This window comes from Balaenoptera borealis, assembly GCF_965194805.1.
Source record: "Balaenoptera borealis genome assembly, chromosome: 17".
Taxonomy (NCBI): Eukaryota; Metazoa; Chordata; class Mammalia; order Artiodactyla; family Balaenopteridae; genus Balaenoptera; species Balaenoptera borealis.
Window position 1 is genome coordinate 83,438,590 of NC_138876.1, and position 24,522 is coordinate 83,463,111.

Genomic DNA, 24,522 nt, shown 5'->3' on the forward strand with positions numbered 1-24,522 from the left:
TATGAAATATGTCTGCACTAAGATTTGCTTATTTCAAAAAATATTTTGAAGTGCACCTCAACTATGCATACCACCATTATCAGCATCTACTAATTAAATTCCCCTTTTACATCAAAGCTCAACAGTTGTAGTCTATAGCATAAAATTTTAGTTTTTTAAAAATTTAATTTATTTAATTTATTAATTTTTTGGCTGCATTGGGTCTTAGTTGCGGCACGCAGGATCTTTGTTGCAGCATGCGGGCTCTTCGTTGCAGCAAATGGGCTTCTCTTTAGTTGTGGCACCCAGGCTCCAGAGCACATGGGCTCAGTAGTTGCGGCACGCAGGCTTAGCTGCCCTGCAGCATGTGGGATCTTAGTTCCCCGACCAGGGATCGAACCCGTGTCCCCTGCATTGGAAGGCGGATTCTTAACCACTGGACAGCCAGGGAAGTCCCAAATTTTTATAGTTTTAATACTTATCAAGTAATGTATCCAGAAATTTGGGGACTCTGAATTCTTTTAAAAAGACAGAACATTAAGTTAAAAGATAAATTTTTTTTGGCCCACCCTGCATTCCACAGCAACGGCATTCTAAAATGAAATTTTAGGACTGTGGGGCTTTGTTGCTCTCGTCTACAGGGAGACCTCGTTTTATTGAGCTTTACTTTATTGTGCTTCGCAGATACTGCATTTTTTAAAATAAATTGAAGGTCTGTGGCAACCCAGTGTCAAGCAAATCTATCACTGCCATCTTTCCAACAGCATTTGCTCACTTTGTGTCTCTGTGTCACTTTTTGGTAATTCTCGTAATATTTCACACTTTCCATTTACTATTGTATTATTCTATGGTGATCTGTGATCAGTCGTCATTGATGTTACTATCGTAATTGTTTTGGGGTGCCACGAACTGCACCCACATGAGACGGAAAATTAATCAACAAATGTTGTGTGTTCCGACTCTGCTCCACCAACGGTCATTCCCACGGTCTCCCTACCTTCCTTATGCCTCTCTTTTCCCTGAGATACAACAATATGGAAACTAGGCCAGTTAATAACCCTACAATGTCCTCTAAGTGTTCAAGTGAAAGGAAGAGTTGCACATCTCTTACTTCAAGTCAAAAGCTAGAAATGATCACACTTAGTGAGGAAGGCATGTCGAAAGCCAAGACAGGCCAAAAGCTAGGCCCCTTGAGCCAAAGAGCCAAGCTGTGAATGCAAAGGAAAAAGTTCTTGAAGGAAATTAAAAGTGCTACTTCAGTGAACACACAAATGGTAAGAAAGTGAAACAGACTTATTGCTGATTTAACTCTCCTCAATTCTATGAAGGCTGATACAGGTGAGGAAGGTGCAGAAGAAAAGTTTAAAGCTAGCAGAGGTTGGTTCATGAAGCTTAAGGAGAGAAGTCATCTCCATGACATAAAAGTGCAAGGTCAAGCAGTGAGTGCTGATGTAGAAGCTGCACCAGGTCATCCAGATGATCTAGCAAAGATAATTCATGATGGTGGCTACAATGAACAACAGATTTTCAATGCAGATGAAACAGCCTTCTACTAGAAGAAGATGCCATCTAGGACTTTCATAGCTAAAGAGGAGAAATCAATGCCTGGCTTCAAAGCTACAAAGGACAGACTGACTGTCTGGTTACGGGCTAAAACAGCTGGTGACTTGAAGTTGAGCCAATGCACATCGACCATTCTGAAAATCCTAAGGCGCTTAAGAATTATGCTAAATCTACTCTGCCTGTGCTCTATAAACAAAAAAAAGTCTGGATGACAGCACATCTGTTTACAACATAGTTTACTGAATATTTTAAGCCCACTGTTGAGACCTACTCCTCAGAAAAAATGGTTCCTCTCAAAATATTAATATTCATTGACAATGCACCTGGTCACCCAAGAGCTCTGGTGAAGACGTTGTACAATGGAATGAATGTTGTTTTCATGCCTGCTAACACAACATCCACTCTGCAGCCCATGGATCAAGGAATAATTTCAACTTTCTAGTCTTATTATTTAAGAAGTTCATTTTGCAAGGCTATAGCTGCTATTGACAGGGATTCCTCTGATGGATCTGGGCAAAGTCACCTGCAAACCTTCTGAAAAGGATTCTCCATTCTAGATGCCATTAAGAATATCTGTGATTCATTCAATGGGAAGAGGTCAAAACATCCACAGTAACAGGAGTCTGGAAGAAGTGGATTCTGACCCTCATGGATGACTTTGAGGGGTTCAAGACTTCAGTGGAGGAAGGACTGCAGATGTGGTGAAAACAGCAAGAGAAGGAGAACCAGAAGTGGAGGCTGAAGATGGGACTGACGTGCTGCCATCTCAGGATAAAACTCTTAACAGGTGAGGAGCTGCTGCTTATGGATGCGCAAGGAAAGTGGTTTCTTGAGATGGAATCTCCTCCTGGTGAAGAGGCGGTGAAGACGGTTGGAATGGCAACAAAGGATTTAGAATATTACAAAGACTTAGTTGATAAAGCAGCAGCAAGGTTTGAGAGGACTGACCTCCATTCTCAAAGAAGTTCTCCTGTGGCTAAAATGCTATCAAGCAGCACTGCAAGCTCCAGAGAAACAGTTTATGAAAGAAAGAGTCGATCGATGCAGCAAACTTCATTGTTGCCTCATTTCAAGAAACTGCCACACCAACCCCAGCCTTCAGTGAGTAGCCATCAACACTGAAGCGAGACCCCTCCACCAGCAAAAATACACGACTTGCTGAATGAAGGCTCCCATGATGGTTAGCAATTTTTCTGCAATAAAGTATCTTTTAATTAGGGTATGTATACTGTTTATTTTAGATATAATGCTGTTGCACACTTAATAAACAACAGTGTAGTGTAAACATAACTTTTATACGCACTGGGAAAGCAAAACATTCGTGTGACTTGCTTTACTGTGATGTCTGCTTTATTGCGGTGGTCTGGAACTGCACCTTCAGTGTCTTCGAGGTGTGCCTGTACTTCTTTCACACATTTTTACTTCTCTCTTTTCGATTCTTTGTAACTCTTTTGGTAGATGTGAAGGATTCCAATTGCCTTCTTTGGGCTTTCCCAGAATCCAGAGGCTGGAAGAAAGCTCTATGCCTCTCGGGTTCCCTGCAGCTAGAGTTCCTCCTGCAACTTAGGACCTGTCAATCAAAGGCAGAAGTGATGCCAAGGCAGAGGGGTCTGATTTTGCCACTTCTGCTGCCAAGCGTGACATTAACAAAGATCTCAGGGTCTGGGCAATTGCTCTGAAGGGTCAAAAGGCAGAAGAGAGGCACCACCAGGAGTGGCTGCGGAGCTGGTGGAGAGCTGGAGCACGTTGGTGGAGACGTGCAGCTGCGGGAGGGGCAGCGGCTCTCACGGTGGCCTGGCTCTTCAGCATTGCTTTGAGAGTCTTTCCTAAAGGTCCAGCACAGAGTCTGTTTCTTCACTTTTCCCAACGCTTCTATAAGCTTTCTGAACCCTGTGGTAAACCTCTTTCTGTCTATGTTAAGCGGAGTAGATGCCTTTGTCACCGAGCCTAACTCCTTCAACTATGCAGATGCCAACGAGAAGTAGATCGTGGGGGAAGGCAGTGGTATACACTCTTCCCTGGATAAATGAATAACCACCACAAAGGCAAAAACAAAAGCATGAACAAAACAAACCTGTGCTCACTGTCGTAGAATACTGTAAGTTTCTGACAGGTGAGATCAGGACCGTACCCGTTCACGTATCTAGATTAGGAGTCCCTTGACAGCAGAGACCCCGTGATTTTTTTTTTGACCTGGGCCTTTTAATATATAATTGTTGGGATGACTTAGGAGAAAATCTACAAGAAAGTGTTACTTACGTGTCAAGAACTATAGAATATCTACATGGAAACATGTCCTGAGAAAATGAGTGACACACAACAAAGGAAGCGTGTACCCAGATTATTTTTTCTTTCCTTCTATTTATTGCTTAGTACAATTTTCATTAGACAACCACCACTAAATACATCTCAGCTAAGAATCCCAAATTTTCATAAAAACAGTATTAGTGATGCTAAAAAAAAAGGCTCTTACTATTTGGCAACCAGTAGCTAAAATACCTAGTTTTTATCCAGCCAAACAATATTTTAAAAAGTATTTGAGAATGCACATTCTTTTAATACCATAGTCACAGATCATAGAAACCATAGCATCTAGGCGCCAGAGTCTCATAAAACAAACGGTAAACCATTCAGAGGAGCCTTATTGTGCAGAAATACCCTGAAATGGTTCGAGGACGTGGTGACACTGGCACGTAGCTAAGAGGCCCAGCAAAGCAGACCGGGGGGGGGGGGGCTGCCGGGGTCCGCAGCAGAGACACCCAGGCTCCTCCAGAAACCCTCGTGACAGCAGGAAGTGAGAAACGTGTTGTCCACAGAAAGAGAGGTCGAGGGTGATAATGAAAACTGTCTGAGAGAGAGAAATGAGGACAAAAGCTAAAGAAAGCTCTACGTAGAGAACAATTTTGAGAGAAGGACCTTTTCCGTGGGCTACAGACAATCCCTGCCCACGGTCAGAGCTACACATCAAACATTCCAGAACTGAGCACTCCTCTTTCGGAAGCCTCTATCTGGCCATGACTACTGAAGCTGGTCGCAACCCTGTAATGCTTTAAAATGAACTTGTATTTTCTTAATCTTCCTGTGTTTTGTGGTATCTCAAAGCCATTCTCCAACAAAAGGAACTCTGTGGAGATACGGCTGATCCTAGGCCTGGGGCAGGAAGCAAACAAGATGAGCCTGGAGCATCATGTAGTGTCAGGAAGTAAGAAAATGCTGAAAACAAAGCAAAGCCAAACCGAAAACCCACAATGACAGGAGTACATCAAAGAGACAAGGAGTCAGCACAAAGAGCTTCAGTGGCCAAAGCTGGAACAATCTGAGCAAACAAAATAAGTAAAACAGTATTGGATTATAATCCAAATATAAGATAAACATTCATGAGTCCATACTGATCTAAATAATGGAGAAAAGAAGTGAGGGAGAAGAGAAACCTGCTCTTCAGAGGAACTCCGAATCATTACTCCCCTGGCACGGAGGGTGTCAGAACTCGCGCCTTAGGGGGCGGCTGTACAGACTGACTTCCTTCCAAAGACTTCAGGGTGAGCAGGGGAGAGGTGGAACCTCCCAGTGGAGCCCACCTCAGCCGGCAATCAAGGCCAGCAGCAACAGTTACAGGTCATGCGGACAGCAGGCACCCTGATACGGTGTGGTGAAAATGCGCACTTCTTCCCCTGAACCCACAAACCCCAGTCTAATCCTGAGTCATCAGATAAACTCCAGTTCAGGGGATTCTACAAAATACCTGACCAGTGCCCCTCGAAACTGTCAAGGCATCAAAAACTGGGAAAGTCTGAGAAACTATCACAGCCCAGAGGAGGCTAAAGAGACATGACCACTAAATGTGATGTGGTCCCTGGATGGGGTCCAGGGGTAGAATAAAAACATTAAGGAAAAATCTAAGGAAATGTGAGTAAAGTAAGAACTTTAGTTAATTAAAAAAAAAAAATCACATCTACATACTTTCAAAAAGTAGTATATATCCGTGGCAGACACTATTTCAGTCTATGTAGACAACGATAACTGCTATGTGGGTTCCAGGACCCCTCGCCCTGAAGCTGAAGCCTCCAGTAGCGATTTGGCGATCTGCACTACACTGGGAAGGAATAATAGTTTTCCACTTTATTTAGCTTTACTTTATTTTTTCCGGTTTTACTGAGATACAACTGACATACAGCACTGTGTAAGTTTAAAGCATACAGCGTAATGGGATAATATTTTTCTTGACTAGCATGACTATTTTACTCTTTTGTTACTAGTACATGTTTCTAAACTGCTACAGCTTTAGATTTAACCTCATTTCTCAGTACAGCATTCACGAATTGCTTAGGAAGCTTTCCTGACTCAATTTCCGTGTGCACAGGGAAATAGCTCTCTTTGTGGACGGGCGACCTTGCCCGCGGCCGCACAGAAAGCCAACGAGTGTGTCTGCCCAATCTTCACCCCCTGGGACGTGGGTCTGCATGCAGGCCTCCTACTCCCTCCCAGGGGTCAGAGGCATTTTCGCTCAAATGGCCTCTTCTTAGGGTAATCTGGTTTTTTAATATTTGATGCTTGCTTATAGTTCTTCCACAGCTCTTTTTAACCGATGATAGAGCAAAGTTTGGGGTCCCGCTGTCAAGTAAAGTGTTACCTGATGATAGATATGCTTTCCTGGGGCGAGGTGTTTAATTTTTACAGCCAGAAATATACGAGATTCACTAGAAACTTGCTAGTTATCCCCACGGATGGTGCAAACTTTCCTCTAGCCACTGAATGCTCCATTATTTCATTTCCGTGGCTGACAAACTGCACAGCAGAAACCAGAGGCTGCAATCCTGTCGACAAATAATACCTCGTGAAAGACGAGGCAGCCAACGCTGCAGGACCACGATCCAGCTGGCAGAGCCGGCACAGGTCCCGGGCGGGTGAGGGCACGCTCTCCTGTGCCAGGCAGGCAGCATGACGCTCAGAGAGAAACGGTGCCTGCAGTGAACACCTCTGCTGACTTCAGGTCGGTAAGGAGTAGAGGTTTTCCCTTGGAGGGTTACAGAGGCTCAGACCATGAAGAGTTTTCTCTCTCACTTTTGTACGTGGAAAAGTTTCTTTTCTTTGTTTTCTGCATCTAGGATCTAGCTGAGAATCTAGCTGAGATCATCTCTAACTTAAGTTCACTATGCTTTTTTCAAGCCACGATATTGCTGTGCGCTTTGAACGTGCTTAGTGAGTATTAGCTGATAGTGGTGGTGAATGCAGGCAGTAGACAGTTCTATCTCTGTCCCCTCTCCTCTCCCGTCAGCCACACTTGAGCCTGGCCCCGCTTTCTATGTGAGGGATGCAGACCTGAATGAAATAATTTCTTATATTGATGCTTTATAGTCCAGTGGGACCCACAGAAAGATAAACTCAGATTTGTTAAAGTAGTTCACGAGATATGTCCCAACATGGGGAAAGTAAAAGGTATTAAAAATCCAAAACCCTTGGTTTAAAATTCAACACACAAGCACCAATCAAAACGGCTGAATAAAACACAGTGACAGCGCCAAGCACTGGTGACACTGCTCAGAAACTGGGTCCCTCACACATCGCCGGCGGGAAGGCAGACGCTGCAGCCACTCTGGAACGGTGCGGCCGCTTGTCATCAAACCGAGCCTGTAACTGCCCTACCACCCAGAAACTGCACGCCGGGGCGTTCGCCCCGGAGAAACGAAAACAGGTTCACACAAAAGCCTGCATACACGGACGCTCACAGAAGCTTTATTCATAACAGCCCTGAAGTCCTCCAACAGTGAGACGCAAGGTCAAACTGCGGGGCGTCCAGAGCCAGGGGCACGCTCAGCAACAGCGAGGGATGGACACCACTGACTCAGAGACAACTCAGGCGAGCCTCCAGGGAATCACGCTGCGCGAAAAAGGCCAATTCCCGAAGATTACGCACTGCACATCTACACAACACTTACATAATATTCTTGAAAGGAGAAAATGATAGAAAGGGAGAACAGATGGGCGGCTGCCAGGCACTGGGGCGGGGCGGGAGGGAGGTGGGACAGAGGGAAGGGGGTGTGATTACGAAAGGGCAACAGAAGGGATTTTGCGGTGATGGAACTGTGTGGGGCACACACGAACCTACACTGCATTACTTCTTATAACTACATGTGACTCTCCAATGATCTCAGCAAAAATTCTAATTTAAAAAAAAAACAAAACCTACCAGAAATAACACAACGTGAAAAACTCTACTGAACATAATTACAGCATTCACTCCCCAAATACAAATGTGGGCTCTGCTGTACAATAAGGAAAATGACCATTACTTCCGCCATAAGCCCTGACCAACAGGACACGGGAAGCAGTGAGACCTGAAGCCGAGTATCTGTCTCACCAGCACCTTCCTATCCCCGTCGGGGACGGTGCTTGTTCACCCAGGACAGCACGGGCCTCCCAGCCACATCCTCCTCTAACTCACACAGCCCAGGAAGGTCAGGGAGACGCAGCCACACGTCGGAGGCAAAACAGGACACACACACTCAAGCCAAGGCCTGTGTTTTCTCTCTTCTGGGTTTGCTCTAAGTGGTAACATTTTAGTCCTAATATACAAATAGTTCTAAACAGTGATCTCTGACTAGAAGGGATGCTTCTTCCCTCTCTTTTTCCTTCATCTTTGAAATCTACTTTCCCACATCTTTATACCTGTTTTTGTCTGTTTGTTTTTAAAACATGTCCCTGTCTAGTCTTAAAAAGGAAAAAAAAAAAAAAACCCCATCTTTCAAATCATCTCATACACACCTGGCAGCATGGCACGGAGGTCCAGCAACAGGTAGTAGCGTTGTCCTTGTTTCCATGGTGCTGTTAGCCCTGTTACTGTCCCTTTCCTAAGAAAAGCACTGCCACCCACACAGCCAGAAGCTGCAAGAGGTGACATGAAATGCTCAGGGACTTTTACTTTCTTTCTTCATCAAAGAGTTTACTCAATTTTATGACTGGATACATGACTGGCTTTTTGTTTAAAAATGTTCTAGACATCAAGAAACAATGTTATCAACGTTAATTTTCCAAACACCAGATTACAGCCGCCTGTTTTGACAGCTGACAGTAACTGCTCACATTCAAATAAAAATATTACCTGTAGTTTTTCTATTATCAGTGCCAGTGCAGGTCGCACCAGAGTATGTGAGAATAACCATGCTCATGCTATAACCAGTGGTAGCTACAGAATGTGAAATACCTTGGCTGCTACATTTAGAACAGCAAATTGCTCAGAGGCACACAGACTCGGCTTTGAGTTCTAGCTCGGCCTGAGACAAGTCTCCGGCCTCCTGCCCTCTTAGCGGTCTCCTCTGAGCAATGGGAGAACTCACACCCACCTCTCCCAGGTGCTGGCCTTTTCCATCACTGCTGTGCAGAGTGCCACTGGCAGGTACGGCGTGGATATTTTATGTGCTTAGTGAGCCCCTCAAACAAGAAACAAAAACACAAGCACTTGGCATACTGTAGGTTCTCAACCAAGTTCCCTTTTTTCTCCCTTGTGTACACAGTCAAATTGAAATGTTGCACAGAGGCAGTAAAAATGATTACAGTGTGCTGACATTCTTTGGGCTAAGAACAAAATGTTTCATGATTTCGGCTTAAAAGACGTATTATAAAAAAGACTAGAAGATAACATACAAAATGATTATACAGCGAATAGAATAAGTTTTCTATTAGTGCAAATTTTGAAATTTTCTATAGATGTCACCATGTTGCTTTTATCCGTTAAAATGACACAAACACGTTAATGGACCAGGCTGTCACTCCCACGGTCACATTATTTCATGCACAAGACGGGCCGTGAGCACAAGCGTGCAGAGTGCAGTGTTGAGCAACCCTGCTTGTGGTGTAGCCCTGCCAAGCCTGGCCCACGCCTGGGTACCATGTGTTATCTCTCAAATTTCAGAGTAGGTAAAACTCTGCTGTTTGTTTGACAAAGATGGGATGGTAGTTCAACTTGGCATTTCACTATCAGTAGAATCAATCACAGTACAGGACATCTCACAATTAAATTAAAATGTAAATTTTTCTTTTTTAATGGGATGTAATGAAAAAAGTTGTGAAAAAACATTTCCTAACCCCCCCGACATTTTTCTAAAAATAGTCCATTCCAAAGGGTTTAACGCAAAATATGTTCTGTTTGGGTGTTGGGGAGGGGGCTGTGTGTGCAGAATTCTCTCTCACATCTGTGACTCCTGCAAAAATATCTGGCAGTACATTCAGTTCTGTGTCTTAAAACCTCACAAGGCCGATTTAAAAATAATATTATAAATGCTCATGGTCATCATCACTTAATAATCTAAAGCAACAAAACATTTGGCTCTTCAGCTCTCTCAGATCAGCCCGAGGTAACGGCTGAATCCTGGATTCTGGTCTCACTAGAAAGACTTAGCTTGTCACGGAGTAAATTTCATATAAATCAAGGAGCTGTATTTCACTGGCCTTCCAGAAAATAAAGTACAATTATAAATGAAAACCGTATGTTGATTCTCTGAATTTCTGATGAGTTGTGAACCCTGAAAAATCAAGTAAGAATTCTTCATCAGCCCTTCATTCCTTTTTCATATGATCGGAACAAATAAATCTAAACCTGTTTTTGAGATACAAAGGTACTCTTTCACCGTTTGCCCTGCTGTATCTATTGTGATGATTCCTGAATCCAGTGCTTTTCTGTGCTCCTTTCTGGTTTAAAAATATGCAGTACTATTTGTGTGGTTTTAAAAATCCATTAACTAGCACATGAAATACGGAATTATGAGGAGGTAAGACCCATGTAATTGTAGACAAAAGCCTCAATTCTTATTTTCCAGAACTGTTTGTATGACCCCAGGACAGACCTTCCTTCAAACCCACTGTAATGAGTTAAGTTCAAAGCCTGAGGCCCAGGGCCCGGCCTTTGCTGTCCCCACTGTTTCAAGGCCTGGGGGTCACGCAGAGGCCCACCTCCCCTGCCTCGGGCCCTCCCCTCGGGACGCCGGGTTGGCTCCAGGCTTGCTCCGACCCCTGCCGAGCCCTGAGGGCAGCAGGTGACTTCCCGCGCGGTGACCGCTGCTCTCCTGCCTTTGAGCCCACGGGGCACACGCGGTGGGCTGATCTCCATCCCCGGAAGGGCGGACCGGCGGTGCCGGCTCAGCCGCGAGCGTTCGGCCAGGCGCAGGGCCACAGCGCCGGGACGAGAACGAGGCGCAGGAGAGGGCGCCTCTTCTCTGCGACCTGCCGCCGCCCCGCTGTCCCGGAGGGCGCGGGCCGCCCGTGGACCAGGTGAGTCCCCGGCCCGGCGGACGCGGAAGCTCGAGAAGCACCGCACGCGCGCCCCAGGGCACGTGAAGCCGCGATGCCCTCCGCCTGCCCGGGTCGGGAGATCGCGGGGCGCCAGGGGTGGCGGGGGAAGCACAAACGCTGGGCTCCTTCCCACTCCCCACTGCTTCTCTCAGAATCTGCATGAGCCCTGCTTCCACCCATACCCTGATTTACATTTTTTCCTTGGGGTTTCTATTTTCCCGTGTTCATTCCCTCACTCGCAAATCATAAACCCTGGTATAAAGGTTTGGTTTTTTTTACCTTACTTTGGCTCCTAAGTTTGCTATGCTGCCTCTATCATTTTGTAATTCAACATCTGAAGGCCAAGTACACAGAGGAATCCTGACATTTCTACAGTCACATCATTTCACCACATGTGACAGGAGCTATTTTATCTGAAAATTAATATATTAATACATTAAGCACTTTAACTTTACACATTCTTTTTTGTATGTAGTTCAAAACTACGTAAGCATATACTTACACCTTCACGTGTTATTCTGATGAGCACTGTGGGAAGTTACAGCTATAGTAAACACTGGCTGAAAATTCTCTTTTATCCTTCAAAGGAAATATGAGACATAAAGAAATTCGCCTCTTTGTATAGATCGTGGGTTGGCAAACTATGGCCTGTGGGCCAAATTCTTCCTGCTACCTGTCTTTGTAAATTAAGTTTCATTGGGACCAGCCCATCTGTTCAGGCGTTCTTGCCCAGAGCTGCTTTCACACCGCAAAGGCTGAGGTGAGTGACTGCGACAGCCTAAAATACTGCACTTGCCAACCCCGCTCCATAAATGAGAACAGAACGAAGCGCCCCTGTGGGCCGGGCACCTCACCTCTGCTACTGCATTTCACCCCCTAAACAACCCTGCGAGGTGGACGACAGTCCAGCCCCTAGCGCCGCCCTAGAAACGGAACTGCTAAACCTCGGAGACTGTCAGACCCTGTTCTGGGGAAAAAGAAAGCATCAGGAGGCATCAAGGACAATTTTGGATCCTGTGAGAGGTGCCTGCGTCTCCTCAAACAGCTGAGGCAACTGTTACAGGAAGAATCTCAGCCCTTGTGTTTTCACGACTTCATCATTTCAAATGCCTCAGCTCACTTCTGCCAATAAATCAGGTTTAAAAGAAGACGATATTTTCTAATTTCTGGTGAGACTGATCCAGGAAGTAGCTGAGCCTCACAGATTCTTGGCTACTTCAGAACACTGGCTAAATTGGTTTATCCTTTAATCCCCAAAACAAGCCACACAAGAATCCAATAAACACTCTCCATTCAAAATGTTTTTTATTTCCCATTTCCACTCCTATAGATAGAAATGAATATATATACATACATTTATTTCCATCTAGCTATTAATAATGTCTAAAAAGTTAGATTTTGCCTTCAGTCAGAGTTCACCCCTTGAAAAGCTACAGCAAGACAAACACTTCTATTTAACTTATCCAGAAATGCCTGGGTAAATTATCCTCTAGCCCTGTAAGATGATGATTCCTTGCTGTGGGCAGAGGAAAAACAACTTCCTCCACCCAGTTTTTGTAACACTGATGGGAAAACATCCTAGCTCTCTTCGAAAGCGTCATCCACGGGAAGCATATCTGTGAAGGATGGCTGGTTTAATAAGGAAAGCTATCTGTATTTTTGTTTTCAAGGGTGATTTGAAGAGCACTCAGGGAGTTCCTGTGTTTTAACGGAACCCTTCTAAATCACATCTCATGACAGACTGGGTGAGTTCATGTAAACACAGTCGGTGGTATCATGAGTAACAAAATCTGTTTCCATCAGAAGCCCTCTATCCTGCGTAAGAGACCTGTACACTAATAGGAGCCCAGGCTTGAGTTAACCAGCTACAGCTGGCTCAGTGCTATAAAAAGAACTAATGAAAATGCCAACACTGCCTCTTACCCCACTTCAGCCAGTGTCAAGGCTGCTCAGACAGCCCTTTCCAGATACTCTGTGAATGAACTGGCTGAGCTTGGTTCTCTCAGTTGTTTACTGAATAGTATGTGCAGAGATGTGTGTACAGGGACCACTGAGCAGAGGTGGGGAGGGCAGGACCACAGGATCTATTCGTGCATGAGGCCAATTTCCCAACTGATCTTGGATTTAGCTCTATAACATATAGGAGGCAGAGAAAACTTTCAAAAGCAGAGCTAGAGTACTTTGAGCAATTTCTTAAGCACACATACACACTTTGAGTACTTAAGTTTTTGTCGTGCAAATGTGTCATTAAATCTAAGATAAATTAATGCCTTATCAGATATTCTAAATTCTTAAGTAAATGTAAATAATTCCTTACTGACTGCTTTCCAAGAGGAAGCAATCATCTGATAAAGAAATGCTCACTATTTTAATTCTTTACACAGCTAAAAACGCCCAGACTTTTAGTTAGTGCTAGAAGGGGCTGTGGTGATTCTTTCCATCATTTCATCTCACAGATACTTGTGTGGGGCTCCGAGGATCCTTAGCTTGCCTCAGACCACACTGCCTGGTGGCATAAAGAATCTGGGAGTCTGGCACCCACAACTGTTTCTCTACTCCATCTTTGCTAGATGTGGCTAAATGAACATGGCCAAGAATAAAGCAAACAGTGCCTGGATTATTTCATAGTATCATAGGTTTTGACCTAACCCAGCCTTTTAATGTATGAGGTTACTTGCAATGTCAACTGACAACTTAGGGAGTTGCCCCGGCCTTTTTTTCATGTCCTTGAATAGCTTGAAAATGTTATTCAATGCACGATTCTGCTGGATGAAAGGGTTTTTTGCCCTGGACATGCAGGGCTGACACTAGGGGCCTGAGACGTTAACCTGCAGTACAGACTCTGAGTCGTTATGTCATCACCACCCCTCCCAAACCCCAGTCCCATGCTCCATCTGCCTGTGTGACACCCCTCCAGGGTCTCCCGTCATCACCTCCATTTCCACGTTCAGTTGAAGTACTCACTCAAATTAACGTCAGACACCAAATCACAGATCCAGGAAGTTCAGAGAACACCAAGCAGGAATAAATGCCAAAAAAATGAACAATAAACAAAAAACCCGAAAGAAGCCAGAGGAAAAAACCACCTTCTTTACAGAGGAAAAAAGGTAAGAATTATACCTGACTTCTAAGAAACCATGCAAACAAGAAGGGAGTGGAGTGAAAGATTTAAAGTGTTGAGAGAAAAAAGCCCCACCAACCTAGAATTCTGTACCCTGTGAAATTATCCTTCAAAAGCGAAGGAGAAATAAAGACTTTCTCAAACAAAAATTGGGGCAATCTGTTGCCAGTAGACCTGCCTTGCAAGAAATGATACAAGAAGTTCTTTAGAGAGAAGAAGCACGATATAGATCAGAAACTCGGATCTACTTGAAGGAAGAGGACTGAGGAAGGAATAAGTGAAGGTAAAAATAAAGACTTTTGTATTAATTCTTAATTGATCTAATAGATAACAGTTTGTTTGAAATAATAATAGCAACAATGTATTCGATTATGTATGCTTATGTATATTTCTTATGCATACATACACATGCCTATGTGTGTTTACACATAAGTGAAATGAATGACAGCAACAATACAAGGGATGGGGTGCGGGATGGAATCAGGATTGTTTTGTTCTTATAAGGTACTCACACTACCCAGAAGTGATCCGTGTTATTTAAAAGTGGACTTGGATTTGTTGTAAATGTATACTGCAAACTCTAGGGCAACCACTAAAAAAAGTAAAAATATAAGCATAACCGATGTGCTAAAAACAGGAGAGAAAATGTTATCATATAAAATGCTCAATTAAGCCACAAAAGACAGAAAAAGAACCCACTTTAAATATAAAGTGGATTGAAAGTAAATGGATGAAGAAAAATATCCCATGCTGACATAATAACACAGTAGTAGTATTATGGCACCATAATACTGAAAATAACATGCTAACACTTACATAGAGGAGAGCAGGAGGAGCTACTTTAATTTCGGACGGAGCAGACTTCAAAGTAAGGAAAGTTATTACAGATAAAGAACATTTCATAATGATAAAGGGGTCACTTCTCCAAGAAGACGTAACAATTCTTAATGTGTATGTGCCTAACAACAGAGCATCAAACTCCGTGGGATAAAACAGAACTACAAAGAGAAACAGATGAATCCCCTATCACGGCTGGACCCTTTACCACCTCTCTCTCAGAAATGGACAGATCCAGCTGGTAGAAAATCAGCAAGGTCACAGTTGAACTCAACAACACTGTTAATCAACTGGATATAAGTGGTATCTATAGACTACTTCATCCAACAACTGCAGAGGACACATTCTTTTCAAGCCCACATGTAACATTCACCAAGACACACCAGTCTGGGCCACAGAACACATCTTAACATGCTTAAAGAAACAGAAACTATACAATGTATGCTCTCAGTGGAATTAAACTAGAATTCAATAACGAAAAGATAACCGAAAAATCTCAAAAAACATGGAGATTAAAGACAAACTTTTTTTTAAAATTGAAGTATAGTAATTTACAATGTTTCAGGTGTATAGCAAAGTGATTCGGTTATATATAACTGAATATATAACTCTTTCAGATTCTTTTTCTATTATAGGTTATTACAAAATACTGAATACAGTTCCTGGACCTATACAGTAGGTCCTTGTTGTTCATCTATTTTATATATAGTGGTGTGTATCTGTTAATCCCAAACTCCTAATTTGTCCCTCCCCCCACCTTTCCCCTCTGGTAACCATAAGTTTTTCTATGTCTGTGAGTCTATTTCTGTTTTGTATTGTGTATTTGTATAAATAAGTTCATTTGTATCAGTTTTTTTTTTAGATTCCATTTTTGTGATATCATATGATATTTGTCTTTCTCTGACTTACTTCACTTAGTATGATAATCTCTAGGTCCATCCATGTTGCTGCAAATGGCACTATTTCAATTTTTTTTATGGCCAAGTAATATTCCATTGTATATATATACACCACATCTTCTGTATCCATTCATCTGTTGCTTCCATGTCTTGGCTATTGTAAATAGTACTGCTCTGAACACTGGGGTGCATGTATTTCTTCGAATGAGAGTTTTCATCTTTTCTGGATATATGCCCAGGAGTGGGATGGCTGGATCATATGGTAGCTCTGTTTTTAGTTTTTCAAGGAACCTCCATACTGTTCTCCATAGTGGCTGTATCAATTTACATTCCCACCAATAGTGCAAGAGGGTTCCCTTTTCTCTACACCCTCTCCAGCATTTATTATTTGTAGACTTTTTGATGATGGGCATTCTGACTGTTGTCAGGTGATACTTCATTGTAGTTTTGATTTGCATATCTCTAATAATTAGCGATGTTGAGCATCTTTTCATGTGCCTGCTGGCTATCTGTATGTCTTCCTTGGAGAAATGCCTATTTAGGTCTTCTGCCCGTTTTTGGATTGGGTTGTTTTTCTGATATTGAGCTGCATGAGCTGCTTGTATATTTTGGAAATTAATCCCTTGTCAGCTGCATAATTTGCAAATATTTTCTCCCATTCCATAGGTTAAGACAAACTTTTAAATAACACGAGTCATAGAAGAAATCTCAAGAGAAATTTTAGAATTTTTAGTAAATGAAAATGGAAACACAACTTATCAAAATGTGTAAGATACAGCAAAAACAGTGCTTAGAGGAAAATTTATACTACTGAACGCATATATTAGAAAAGAAAAATCATCTAACATCAATAATCTAAGTTTCCACCTTAGGAAACTAGAAAAAGAAGACCCAACTAAATCCAAAGTAAGCAGGGAAAATAAATAAATAAATAAATAAATGAAAGAATAAAGATTAGAGTAGAAATCAATGGAACTGAAAGGAAATCAATAGAGAAAATCAATGAAACCAAAGCTGATCCTTTGAAAAGATCAATAAAATCTATAAGCCTTTAGCCAGGCTAACAAGAAAAAAAAGAGAGAACACAAATTACTAAATATCAGAAATGAAAGAGGGGGGACTTCCCTGGCAGTCCAGGGATTAAGACTTTGCCTTCCAATGCAGGGGGGGGGGGGGGGTTCGATCCCTGGTCGGCGAGCTAAGACCCCACAGGCCTCACAGCCAAAAAACCAAAACATAAAACAGAAGCAATACTGTAACAAATTCAATAGAGACTTAAAAAAAACGAAATGAAAGAGGGGACATCACTACAGATTCCATGGAAATTAAAAGGAGGGCTTCCCTGGTGGCACAAGTGGTTAAGAACCCGCCTGCCAATGCAGGGGACACGGGTTTGGGCCCTGGTCCAGAAAGATCCCACATGCCGTGGAGCAACTAAGCCAGTGCGCCACAACTACTGAGCCTGCGCTCTAGAGTGTGTGAGCCACAACTACTGAGCCCATGTGCCACAACTACTGAAGCCCGTGCACCTAGAGCCCGTGCTCCACAACAAGAGAAGCCACCGCAATGAGAAGCCCACGCACTGCAAGTTAGAGTAGCCCCTGGCTCCCTGCAAATAGGGAAAGACCACGCACAGCAACAAAGACGCAACGTGACCTAAAAAAAAAAAAAAAAGACAGGGCCATTTAAAAAAAAAAATTAAAAGGATACTAAAGGAATACTATAATTAACTCTATGCCCACAAATCTAATAACCTAGATGAAATGGACCAATTTCTTGAAAGACACAGTCTGCCAAAACTCACACAAGAAGTAGGTAATTTGAACAAGCCTATATCTATTAAAAACATTCAATTAATAATTAATAATCTTCCAAAACAGAAAGCACTAGGCTCAGATGGGTTCACTGGTGAATTTGACCAAACATTTAAGAAAGAAATTATATCAATTCTCTGCAATCTTTTTCAGAGGATAAAAGCAGAAGGAACACTTCCTATCTTATTCAATGAGGCCAGCATTACCCTAATATCAAAAGCAGACAAAGGTATTATAAGAAAGGAAAACTACCAACCAATATGTCTCTTCAACACATACATGCAAAAATCCTCAACAAAATATTAGCAAATTAAATTCAACAGTGTATAAAAGGAATTATGTACCATGACCAAGCAGGATTTATCCCAGTTTTGCAAGGCTGATTCAACATTTGAAGGTCAATTTATGCAAACCATCACATCAACAGACTAAAAAAGAAAAATTACATGATCACATCAATAGATGCAGAATAAACATTTGACAAAACCTGATATTTCCTGTTGGTAAAAACTCTTAGTAAACTAGGAATAGAGGGGAACTTTCTCAACTTGATGAAGACTATTCAAAAAACCTACAGCTAACATCATACTCAATGGTGAGAAACTAGAAGCTTTCCCACTAAGAACAGGTAAAAGGCAGTGATGTCCCCTCTCACCATTCCTTTTTCAACATTATGCTGGAAGTACTTGCTAATGCATAACACAGCAAAAGGAAATAAAAGGCATACAGATTGGGAAGGAAGACATAAAACTGTCTTTGTTTGCAGACTTGACCGTCTATGTAAAAAATCTGAAAGCATCAATCAAAAAACTCCTGGAACTAGCAAACGATTATAGCAAGGTTGCAGGATACAAGGTTAATACACAAAAGTCAATTGTTTTCCTATACACTGAAAACAAACAAATGTAATTTAAAATTAAAAACACACTACCATTTACATTAGCACCCCCCAAAATGAAATACTTAGGTATATTTAGGTACACCGAGGTATAATAATTTATTACAAGATTTTCATGAAGAAAACTACCAATATCTGATGAATGAAATCAAAGAAATAAATAAATGGAGAGATATTCCAAGTTCACGGATAGGAAAACCCAGTATTGTCAAGATGTCAGTTTTTCCCAACTGGATCTATAGATTTAGTGCAATCACAATTAAAATCCTGGCAAGTTATTTTGCGGATACTGACAAACTGATTCTGAAGTTTATATATAGCTGCAAAAGACCTAGAAGAGCCAACACAATATTGAAGAACAACAAAGTTGGAGGACTGACACTACTCAACTTTAAGACTTACTATAAAGCTACAGTATTAGCTTCATATTATATTAGAAATGAAGAATAATCTAAAATAAATGATCTAAGTTTCCACCTTAAGTACTAGTGAAAGTGTGGTACTGGTGAAAGAACAGACAAATAGATCAACGGAACCGAACAGAGAACTAAGAGATAGATCCCTGTAAATAGAGTCAGCTGATCTTTGACAAAGGAACAAAGGCAATACAATGGAGCAAAGACAGTCTTTTTAACAAATGATACTGGAACATCCACATGCAAAAGAATGAATCTTGACAAAGAATTTACACCCTTTACAAAAATTAACTCAAAATGGATCATAGGCCTAAATGTGAAATGCAAAACTATAAAACTCCTAGAAGATAACATAGGAGAAAATCTAGATGTCCTTGGGTATGGTGATAACCTTTTTAGATACACCACCATAGACATGATCCATGAAAGAAATAACTGATGAGCTGGACTTGATTAAAATTAAAAATTTCTGCTCTGAGGAAAACACTATGCAGAGAATGAAAAGACAGCCACAGACTGGGAGAAAATATCTGCAAAAGACACATCTGATAAAGGACTGTAATCCAAAATATACAAAGAACTCTTAAAACTCGACAATAAGAACACAGAACACCTCACCAGAGAAGATATACATGCAGATGGCACATAAGCATATGAAAAGATGCTCCACATCATATGTCATCAGGGAAATGCAAATTAAGACAGCAATGTAAGACAACTACTACACACCTATTAGAATGGCCAAAACACAGAGCACTGACACCATACGCTGGTGAGTATGTGGACTCACAGGAACTGTCGTCAGTCACTGCTGGTGGGAATGAAAAGTGGTACAGCCACTTTGGAAGACAGTTTGGCAGTTTCTTACAAAACTAAACCTACTTTAATGATGTGATCCAACAATTATACTCCTTGGTATTTACCTTAAAAAGCTGAAAATTTATTGCCCCCCCCAAAAAAAACCTGCACATGGATGTTTATAGCAGCTTTATTCATAATTACTAAAACTTGGGAACAACCAAGACATCCTTCAGTAGGTGAATGGATAAACTGTGGTATATCCAGACAATGGAATATTATTCAGTGCTAAAAAGAAATGAACTATCAAGCCATGAAAGGACACAGAGGAAACTTAAATGCATATTACTAAGTTTAAGAACCTGATCTGAAAAGGGTACATAATGTATGATTCCAACTACATTTGCCCCTTGGTATCAAGAGGAGATTGGTTCCAGGACCCCCATGGATACCAAAATCTGCAGGTGCTGAAGTCCCTTAAATAAAATGACATAGTAGAGCTGACCCTCTGTATCCACGGGTTCTACATCCTACAGATACAGAAGGGCAGACTGTATGTGACATTCTGGAAAAGACAAAACTATGGAGACAATAAAAATATTGGTGGTTGTTGGGGTGTGGCAGAGGAGATGAACAGGTAGAGCACAGAGGATATTCAGAGCAGTGAAAATATTCTGTATAGTATAATGACGGATATAGGTCATTACACTATTGTTCGAACCCATGAATGTACATCACCAAGAGTGAACCCGAATGTAAACTATGGACTCTGGGTGATTATGACATGTCAATGCAGGTTCATCCTTGATAAAAACGCACCATCTGGTGAATGATGTTGATGTGGAGGAGGCTGTATGTATGTGGGGAAAGAGGTATATGGGAAATCTCTGTACTTTCCCCTCAATTTTGCTGTAAACCCAAAACTGATCTAAAAAAATAAGTCTTAAAAGAGAAAGTGGGGAGAAATAACATAATTTTTAGTTGACAGAATCAGGATTAAAACAATGAATTGGTTCATGGGCTGAATCTGCCAAAGTAAAATTTAACAGAGATAAATACAAGGTGTTGCATTTGGGTCCAAAAAAATTCAACTTCAAAAGCAAGGACAGAGGACTTCCCTGGTGGCGCATTGGTTAAGAATCCGCCTCCCAATGCAGGGGACACGGGTTCAAGCCGTGGTCCTGGAAGATCCCACATGATGCGGAGCAACTAAGCCCGTGCGCCACAACTACTGAGCCTGCGCTCTAGAGCCCATGAGCCACAACTACTGAGCCCACGCGCCTAGAGCTCGTGCTCCGCAACAAGGGAAGCCACCACAAGGAGAAGCCCACACACCACACTGAAGAGTAGCCCCCGCTCGCCACAATTAGAGAAAGCCCGTGCAGAGCAACAAAGACCCAATGCAGCCAAAAATAAATTTTTAAAAAAAAGCAAAGACAGAGAAGCTCACCAACAACTTCCCAGGCTTTAACATAGGAAAACAGCTATGATTATGATGAGAACCATGTTTTGTGTGTGTAATTTTCACATTTAGGGCTGTCATGCATAAAAGCAAACAGATCAATTTTACAGAACCCTGAGAGGAAGCATCAGTTCCAAGGGTTAGAAGACGCAGGAGGACAAATTTAGGCTCAAGATAGGAGAGAACTTTCTTGGAACAGAACTTCACATGCATGAATGGCTGAGGCAGAGCAATGTGCCTGCCCCCTGAGAGTTCAAACTCTCTGCAGCTAAGGCTAAAACATCAAGTCAATGATCTACAACTGGTATCTAAGGACCAATCCAACTCTTTTTTTTTTTTTTTAAATTATTTATTTATTTATTTTTGGCTGTGTTGGGTCTTCGTTTCTGCGCGAGGGCCCTCTCCAGTTGTGGCAAGCAGGAGCCACTCCTCATCGCGGTGCGCGGGCCTCTCACCATCGCGGCCTCTCCCGCTGCGGAGCACAGGCTCCAGACACGCAGGCCCAGCAGCTGTGGCTCATGGGCCCAGTCGCTCCGCGGCATGTGGGATCCTCCCAGACCAGGGCTCGAACCCGTGTCCTCTGCATTGGCAGGCAGACCCTCAACCACTGCGCCACCAGGGAAGCCCCCAATCCAACTCTTAAGACTCCATGATTCTATAACATTTTTATTGAAAGACATGCAAACCAAAAAACACAAATTAACCAAACCAAAGCTGAATACTCCTACCACCTGGAAAGAAATATTCAAAGATCCATCTGTACAAGTTTGTCTTAGAGTCACATGAAACTGACTCCATGACTTAGAAGAAATGAAAGTGAGGTTCAACCATTAACAAAACCTAAAGCTGGCCCTCACTTCTGTCCTAGAAATTTTATCAAAAGAGTTTATTTTACAACAGGTAATCCATTCACATGATTCAAATTCAAACCTCTCCTTCCTTCCCCGACCACCTAGTTCTCCTCCTGGGACAACTAAAGTTACTCCTTTCTTGTGGATTCTTCCGGAAATAGTTTATCCATATAAAGCATTTAGGTGCACACTGCACCCCCCGCCAAACTTGTTTCAACCAAATGGTAGTACATTTTGTATACTGTTTTGGACTTTGTTCATTTGTTTTAATAGTACATGCTGAAGATGATTCCATATTAATACAAAAGAGCTTTCACATTCCTTATTTTTAAATGACAGCACAGTATTCCAATTTGACACTGAGATGGCTCCCAAACTAACCTGTAAGTCCTCATGAATGAAGCTGAAGACCAACGGAATCAAATAATTACCATTACTTTTGAAGTCACTTACCTAGTTGTTCTTAAAAACCAACAACAAAATAAATAGCACCTAAACTAAATAAAAATTCTTATACAATACAAATGGATTTTAAAAAATAACACTTTGTGTAGAGTAATAAATTGCTTCCCAGATAATTATGGAAAAGCAACACATTTATTTATATTCTTTTGCAAAAGTACTAACATGTTTACAAAATTAAACTATGAAAAAATATAGATATATAAAGAAAAATTAACTCCTGTTAAAATTTAGAAAATGTTCACTGCCCAGCCTATCATCCTTGGCCGTATTTTATTACAGTTTGGGTTAATGTATGCACCTGAAGGGAAAAAACCTTTAATTCAAGTGATTCAGAATTTGAATAAATTCAGTTTAGTTTTCCTTCAAGACTAAATAAAAACAACTAAATTATTTTGGTTGAACTGGATGACAAGAAAAGATGTCACTGATACATAAACCTCTGCTACAGAAGATAAAGAAAAGGAAGATATTTTGTTAACTAAAAAAAAAACCAAACCCAGCTGGACAAATCAACTAGAAATGACACATGGGAGGAATTCTGATTCAAACACAAAACTCAAACATAAAAGCCTGAACTCTGCATGATCTCCTGCCTTCAACTCCTGTCTTCATCACACACTCTCAACTTTCACAGCTTTCTTGTGACATTAAGGTCCACTGTGGCCTAAAGGAAAGCTCTGAGGATGCCATGCACCCTGAAGATGCCACAGCTGCCCCGAGGGCCACGCGTGGCTCTGCATACTTCAAACACGCAGGCTCCTGGCACCGAGAGTGGGCACGCAGGTGCCCTGACACAGGCACGGCACTCATCTCCTTAGAGTTTCCTACCCCACACGCATTGAGGATCATCCAGGGCAAGTCTGGGCACGGAGGTGACTTTTGTTCACGTAGTTATTTTAGGATGGGGCTCTAGTTTCTTTCCTGTGAATGCCATTTTTTGCGCTGCAGGGTGATGTGCCACAAGAGGCTCGATAAAGGTTGCCTAACTGAACAGTACCCTGGCAACACGGGCCCACTGTTCCCACCTGACCTTCTAAAGGGAGGTAACGGGTCTTCTGACGGCCAGAGTAATGCTCTTCTCACCATACAACTATGTTTGCGGGCGAAGAATCCCAACCATGTACCTTCAATACAGAAATGAACACGAATAATAAATGACTTCAAAGACAACTCGGAAATCTGGCTTGTACATCGCTCTGCTCTGAGCTTGTAAAAGTCACAAATGCTCTTGCTTCAGACTCCCTTAGATACTAAGGGACGTACAGTGAATGCTCTAGCTCTGTCCCCAGGACACTATTGAACAGGAGTTAAAACTAAGTTAATTTTTTAAAAAGTAACGTTACAGTGTAGAAACCTGATAAACACTACCTCAACCAGTAATCAAGTCATCAACAGCAGAGATAAGTCGTGCTGACGGGACGTGCCCTTGGCATGATGTGGGGAAAATGGCTCTTCACCTGTGATCTTCCTCCCCAAACTCATACCACCCTAAATATCAGAAAAACACAAATTAAGGGATATTCTACAAAATACCTAGCCAGTAATCCTCACAACTGGCAAGGTCACCAAAAGAAAGCAGATCTATGAAACTGACAGTCTGAAGTAGCCTAAGAAGACATGACAACTAAATGTAGTATGGTCTGTGGATGGGACCCTAGAACAGAAAAAGGACATTAGGGAAAATCTGAAGAAATGTGAATAAAGTGTAAGTTTCAGTTGATAATAATAGTATCAATATTGATTCAATAAATATGATACTGTATCATAATAATATATGAGGTTAAAAACAGGGGAAATCACACCTGAAACTTATACAATATTATCAATCAACTATACTTCAATTAAAAAAAATAGGGGAAACTGGGTATGGGGTATGTGGAACTCTCTGTATTATCTTTGTAAATCTAAAACTATTCTAAAATAAAAAGTGTATTAAAATCAATTTTTAAAAAAGCAAAGATAAGTGCATGTTTGTCAACTCCTATTACAGAGAATATTATTGCCAAGAAGGATCAAGTAGAATAGAAGTAGTTCCATAACCTGGTGACTCAAAGCAATTATTTTAATAATTTGGTCACAACACCTTCTCTACTAAGAATCACCATGTTAGTAAACTTCTCTGATCCCTAACCGT

The 24,522-nt window shown here is 41.8% G+C and overlaps 1 protein-coding gene and 1 long non-coding RNA gene across 11 annotated transcripts in view; one reads left to right on the forward strand and one right to left on the reverse strand.

The window, feature by feature from the left end:
* Window positions 1–24,522, reverse strand: part of SPIDR (scaffold protein involved in DNA repair) — a 358,224-nt gene that overhangs the window by 61,906 nt on the left and 271,796 nt on the right. The window lies entirely within an intron of this gene.
* Window positions 8,374–17,402, forward strand: LOC309615037. Of its 3 annotated transcripts, XR_014236513.1 has the most exons (3): window positions 8,374–10,806; window positions 11,415–12,572; window positions 13,284–17,402. It is a non-coding gene; the product is annotated as an uncharacterized lncRNA (long non-coding RNA). The 3 variants fall into 3 exon arrangements; XR_014236512.1 differs by having other exon boundaries at window positions 11,415–17,402; XR_014236514.1 differs by having other exon boundaries at window positions 11,534–17,402.